The sequence below is a fragment of the Chrysochloris asiatica genome, unplaced genomic scaffold (genome assembly GCF_000296735.1).
Source record: "Chrysochloris asiatica unplaced genomic scaffold, ChrAsi1.0 scaffold00099, whole genome shotgun sequence".
NCBI classification, from domain to species: Eukaryota; Metazoa; Chordata; class Mammalia; order Afrosoricida; family Chrysochloridae; genus Chrysochloris; species Chrysochloris asiatica.
The window spans coordinates 10,625,297-10,632,032 of record NW_006408617.1 but is presented as its reverse complement, the minus strand read 5'-3'; positions in this window follow the sequence as shown (position 1 = coordinate 10,632,032).

Sequence of the window (6,736 nt, the reverse complement as noted above, 5' to 3'; positions counted from 1 at the left end):
AAAAAAAAAAAAAAAAGAATGTCCACATTTTAATCTCTATGGTTATGTCAGGTGTCTGTGGCCACTCTGATCTATCCCCTGCTTGGTCTCTCCCAAGATGGTGGCTCTGGGAGCAGGTGGATTAGAAAGCACTGGATTTCTTGCTTCTGCTACCAATTCCCCTAGCTTTAAGCCTTCCAACCTTCTAAATATGCCTTTGTGTGTGGTTCAGAGTTCTGGCACCATCCCCTGAGCCTGCTTGGTCTGGTATTCTGTGTTGTTGATGACAGAGCTCCTCACTTCACTGCTACCCAATCCACCATCTTTTTTGTTCTCTCAAAACATATCTTTCTTATGCAATTGATTTTGGGACCTTATTTTGCTTTCTCTGGTTGTCCCAAGTTGGAAACAGGAACACACATTAGGGAAACTGGCAGTCATGGACCAAGTTCTGAACATTGCAGGCTGGTTGCCACAGAGGTTGTGTATCAGAGTTTTATTATTACATATGGTTTGGTGATTGTCTCTTTGCACATTCAAACTCTCAAAAGACAAAATGAACAAGTGTATGTCAGAAATAGTTAATGGGGAACCTAGTCTATGTCTTTGTAATCATTATTTCCCATTGAATTAAAATGAGGACAAATACTTGTTTACTTAGGCATATCACTGTTACATATGAGGTATTAATCTTGAGCAACCAGAGTCTGGTTAGTTGTGCTTATGAGGAACCTGTACAAAGAATAAGAGGAAGTCATTAGAACATAACAAGGAGAAACTTAATAATATACAATCAGGAAAGGTCTGTGTTAGAGTTGTATCATTTAACCATATTCATTCAATGTGTATGCTGAACAAATAATCTGAGAAACTGGTTTATATGAAGAAGAATGTGGCATCAGGATTGGAGGAAGACTCTTTAACAACCTGTGATATTCAGATGATATGACCTTGCTTGCTGGAAGTGAAGAGAATTTGAAATACTTACTGACTAGTGCCAAAGACCACAGCCTTCAGTATAGATTGCCCCTCAGTGTAAACAAAACAAAAATCCTCCTAACTGGGCCAATAAATAGCATCATGATAAATGGAAAAAAGATTGAAGTTGTCAAAGACTTCAATTTCCTTGGATCCATCATCAGTGCTCATAGAAGCAGCAGTCAGGAAATCCAGTGATGCATTGAGCAGATCTACTGCCCAGACCTCTTTAAAGAGTGCAAGAGCTGAAGCCTAAATCTTGTGTTAAAGGCAGAGGACTGTTATCCAAGGACATTGTGATCTTGCATGACAACACGTTGACATTCTGTAAGAACTTCATTTTGAGGTGTTAAAGCATCCTTCCTATAGTCTTGATTTTGCTCTATTGGACTTTCACCTACTTGGTTCCCTGAAAGTAGCCCTTTGAGGATGAATATAGGCCTCTGATGAAGATGTGAAGACAGTGGTGCATTCGTGGCTCACTGTTCAGTCTAAAACAATTTTTAATAAGGGACTACAAAAGCTTGTTGACATGTTGATGGGCAAAGTGTATTGAAAAGCTAGGAGATTATGTCACAAAATGATGTATTTGTCTTTTCTAAAAGTTGATTAAAATAAATTCTACAGTCAAAGTGTGGATAATTTTTGACTCCCCCACAGCTATGTGACAGAATGTATTTGATTTCTTTCACACCATGATTTTAAGGACAAGGCATTTCAGAGTTAAATGAATGTTATGAAATATGTAGCTCAAATGCTTCTTTGAAAAATAACAAAGGAAAGTTATATCCTTCCTCATGGCTCATTAAAGACATTATGGAAATGTTGGCATCTGAATACACAAAAGAATAAAGCCAGAAGCATAGACTCTGATTGCTGTTGTTATTGTTAGGTGCTGTCAAGTTGGTTCCAACTCCTAGTGACCCTATGTACAATAGAACAAAACAATGTATAGTCCGAAACCATGCTCACAATTGTTAGGTTTGAACCCACCATTGTTGCCACTGTGTCAATGTATCCCACTGGGGACACACCCTTCCTCAAAGATAACAATTAGGAAGATAGCCCAAGACCGGGCAGTGTTTTGTTCTGTTGTGCATAGGGTTGCTATGAGTTGGGATTGACTCAACAACAGTAACACATATTTGAAGCATGTAAATAGTTTACATAAATTTAAAACAACATTAAAATTAAAAACCAATCCATAAAAAGCTATAATGACATAAATGATAAAAATGAAAACAAAGCTTACTTGATCCATTATCCACTACATCATAGGTGAGCAATTCACTTTTAGCTCTACCACACTTAAATGTTTGATGATTTTGTCCTGTGAGAAATCTCTTTCCTAAAATCTCCTCAGTCCTCTTCAGTTTGCTCATTGCCACCTGAGTTGTCATAGTGTTGGGTTACCCAATAAGCAAAGTAAGCACAGGCTTAGTCATACTCACTTACTAATTGGTAGGGAACAATTTTACATTTTTCACCACATTGAAGAGTCTGCTTCTAGGTATGGCTGACATGTGTCACCTCTCAACCTCAAGGTACCTTCCTACAGAATCAATGCCTCTTTTCAAATATACAATCCCTGACAGGAATAGAGTACCTAGTAAGCAAGGTACACACACACAGATTTATTTGTGCTTACTTTTTAATCTGTAGGGAACAATTTCATTCCTGCTCATGCTTAGCTTGCTTCTTGAGTAATCCAACCTGATTATCACGGCTTGGGGTGGGACATTCCTACTGGAGTCACAGCAGAAGAGAGATACAGAAGGTTGGTTCTTTCTATCATTCATAATTTTCATGGAGAACTTTTCTTTCCAACAGCAGATTCCCTTTGACAAACTGAGTGACCAGAACAATTCACAGTCATGCTTGCTAGAGTTTATGGCCTGTCTCAAATCCATTCACCAAATGATGGAGCAGAGCCATGTTTAACTTACCCAAAACTAATTTTAAAAGAGGATGGGTTTACCCTCATCCTCTTTTTGAGGATGCATTTTTCCAAGTGTGGTCTATGGATCACTTGCTTCATATAGGCCCTCTGCAGATCACAGAATCAGACCACGTGGTCCAGAAATAGACATTTTAGTAAGCTTCCTCCCTAGTTGTTTTGGACATCAAATTTTAGAAGCTCTGTCTGAATTCAACCCTCCCTGGATGCTAGATGTTTTTTTATATCACATTCTCGCCTCTTGTGAGGAGTTGATTCTTCCTTGCACTTCTTTCTCAAATTCTACCCTAGGTATTATTTTCTCAATTACCCTATTTAGCGTCTGTATTATTCCTGTGGGTTTAGGTTTAGTTCTATTCTCCTATTCCTCCTTTGAGAACCTCAAGCAGAAAAGAGGAAGACCCCCAGTGAGGAGGGATTGGCACAGTGGCATTAGCAATGGGCTCAAGCTTAATAATGATTGGGAGGATGGCACACGGCCAGGCATTTTGTTCTGTTGTGTTTCGTACTATTGTGCATAAAGTCGCTATATTTGAAGGGTTTAATCTTAGTCAAATGTCTTTGGTCACTAGGCCATGAGTCCTTACCCTAAATTTGACTTATTGACAAGAGGTCAGTGGTCTTCCTGAAATTGTATATAAATGTTAGTGTATGTACACCTTTCTTCTAATAAGGCCATACATTTCACTAGATTCTCAATGGCATCTTGGAAACAAACAAGTATGGCATTAGATCACTGGAATCCCATCTCACTCTTATGGCGTTCAAGCCCAACATCCCCTTATTTCCAGTTCACTTAGCAATACCTTCAGTTCTCCAATCTCCCAGGATGATTTGCTTGTCTTAATGGTCTGCCTCCTCTTAAAGACTCTTTTTATCTTTTTTACTACAATTCCAATTAGGAGCACAGTGACTCTACAGGATAAGCATGGAACTGCAAACCACAAGGTCAGCAGTCTGAGTCCACTAGCCACAAAAAAAGACAAGGCTTTCTACTCTCACAGAAGATTTACTCTCACAAAAGAAACCCTATAAAGGGTCGCTATGAGTCAACACCAACTTCACAACATTTAACAACAACAACAACAACAACAACAATACTATTCCAATTAGCTGATTGCAGTTGAGCCAGCTCTGATTCACAGTGAGCCCATGTGTGTCAGAGCAGATCTGTGCTCCACTGGGTTTTCAATGGCTGACTTTTCAGAAGTAGACCACCTGGTCTTTGTGTTCAGATGCTTCTGTTCGGTTGCCTTCTTGTTAAACACAGCAATTATATTTAACTTCTTTTTAAGCATAATTTTTTCTCATTCCAATTCATCTATATTTTCTCAAGGCTTTTATTTTCTTAACCCTTCCTGTTTTCCTTAGATTGCTACCTGTAAGACAGAAGCTAGAATTTCTTCAATATGTTTTGCCATGCCAAACAGTACATAACCACAAGATATATTCTTATCACAAAATGAACATTCATCTATGAGTTACAGTGCTCACTACAAATCAGTATCGTTCAATAGGTATTTAACTTCAGCTGGTGTCACTGATGCAGTCGTAATAAACAAAAATATATTTTGGTGGCAGTGACCTTTAATGTCTCTGTGCATGGTCATAATTCTTTTCCCACATGTATATCTGCCTTTTCTAAAATAAACTGTATTTGAGGTTTCTCCAGTGTCACCTTGCATTGTAAAATGGTTTTATTTCAGACCAAGTGTAGGCCCTAATGACTTCCGTTTTGGCTATCATCCCAGGAATATTGGCATTCCATGATGACCTGATTATAAATGATCTAGATGCAGCTGTCCCAGCTAAGCCTCTCCATTGTCTCATTATGCATTCTTCTCTAGAAATGATCACCAATCTATGCATCCATAAGGGTTTTCTTGGATTAACAAAGGACCCAATAGAGTTGTCCATTAAGCGATCCTATTAATTTCCTTCACAGTAAAGTTATGGTATTTTATAGTTGTTTCCATATTTTATAGATGGCTTTAAGAATACCTACTGTGTGTATAAAGGAGCTCTGTAAGCATAGTGGTTATGAGTTGGGCTACTAACCTCAAAATCAGCAGTTCAAAACTATCAATCATTCTGTGTATGGGAGAAAGATGTAAGCTTTCTGCTCCTATAAAGATTTATAGTCTTGGAAACCCTATACAAGGTTGCTATGAGTCGGAACGACTCCACGGCACATAACCACCACCATCAATACTATGTGCATAAGAAAGCCTGGTAATGTAGTGGATTACGAGTTGGGCTGCTAACCTCAAGGCCAGCAATTCTATTAGTTGCTCCGAGGGAGAAAAATAATGCTTTCTGCTCCTGTAAAGATTTATAGCCCCATATGTTCTATATAGTCACTATGAGTCAAAACCAATTCAACAGCTCACCACCACCACCACCACCACCACTGTGTGTAAAGGAATGGCTATCAAGTTTTAATGTGCATCAAAACCACTTGGAGGGCTTGTTAAAACACACATTACTGGAATTCACCCCTTGAGTTTTTGATTCAGTAGGAATGGAATAGGGCCTGAGGATTTGCGTTGAGCATTGCATATTGACAAATAATATTGAATATACCATGGACTGCCAGAAGAATGAACAAATCTATCTTGGGAGAAGAATAACAAGAATGTTTCTTAGAAATGAAGATGGTGAAACTTTGCCTGAAATACTTTGGACATGTTATCACGAGGGACCAGTCAGTGAAGAAGGATATCATACTTGGTCAAATAGAGGGTCAACAAAAAAGAGAAAGTCCCTCAAAGAGACTGATTGACACCGTATCTGCAACAAAGCTCTCAAGCATAGGCAGTGTTTCATTCTGTTGTTTGACTCACAGGGTTGAAATGAGTTGTGGTACAACTAGATAGCACTAACACCACAAACAAGTTCCCAGAAGTTATGGATTAAATTGTGTTCCCCAAAAAGATATTTTGAGGACCCAACTAACCCTGGTTACCTATGAACAAATCTTTGCTTGGAAAATTAGGGTCCTGGAAGATATTATCAATTAACATGAGGTCAGGCTAGAGTAAGATGGGTTCCGATCCCATTTGAGTGGTGGTCTTATAAAAGAGAAGAGTCAGTAAGACATGGGGAAGACAGATACATAAAGCTTCATTTACAAGTGAAGGAAGCCAAAAAGTGCCTGGGACTTCCAGAAGCTGGAAGAGATAAGGAAGGAACTTTCCCTACAGGGGACAAGAAGAACATGGTCCCGCTAATGCCCTGAATTCAGACTCCTAGTCTCCAGAACAGTGAGACAATGATTCTATTCTTTGAGCCAGCCAGTTTGTGGTACTTTGGTACAGCAGCCTTAGACAACCAATACACCAGATGAAAGTGTTGATGTTGTGTGATTATCTTAAGTTAAAACAGAAATACCACAATGGCTACCTTTAACAAACAGAAATTGATTCTCTCATAGTTTGTTGTTGTTAAGTGCCCTTAGTTGGTTCTAACCCACAGTGATTCTGTATAGGGTTTCCAAGGAGCAGCTGGTGAGCTTGGACCACCAATCTTATAGTTCAAACTGACTTTGCAGTCCTGAGCATTAACCCACAGTGCCTCTATGCACAAGAGAATGAAATACTGCCTGGCTCCACCACAACCTCATAATCATTGCTACATTTGAGCTCATTGCCAAAGCCACTGGGCCAATCATCTTGTTGGGGGAGAGGGGGCGGGGGCGGGGGCGGGGGCATCTTTCTCTTTCTCTCCCATGCTCCACTTTACCGAACATGAATGATATCCTTCTCTAGGGACTGGTCTCTCCTGCCAATATATCTGAAGTATGAGAGTTGAAGTCTGGCCATC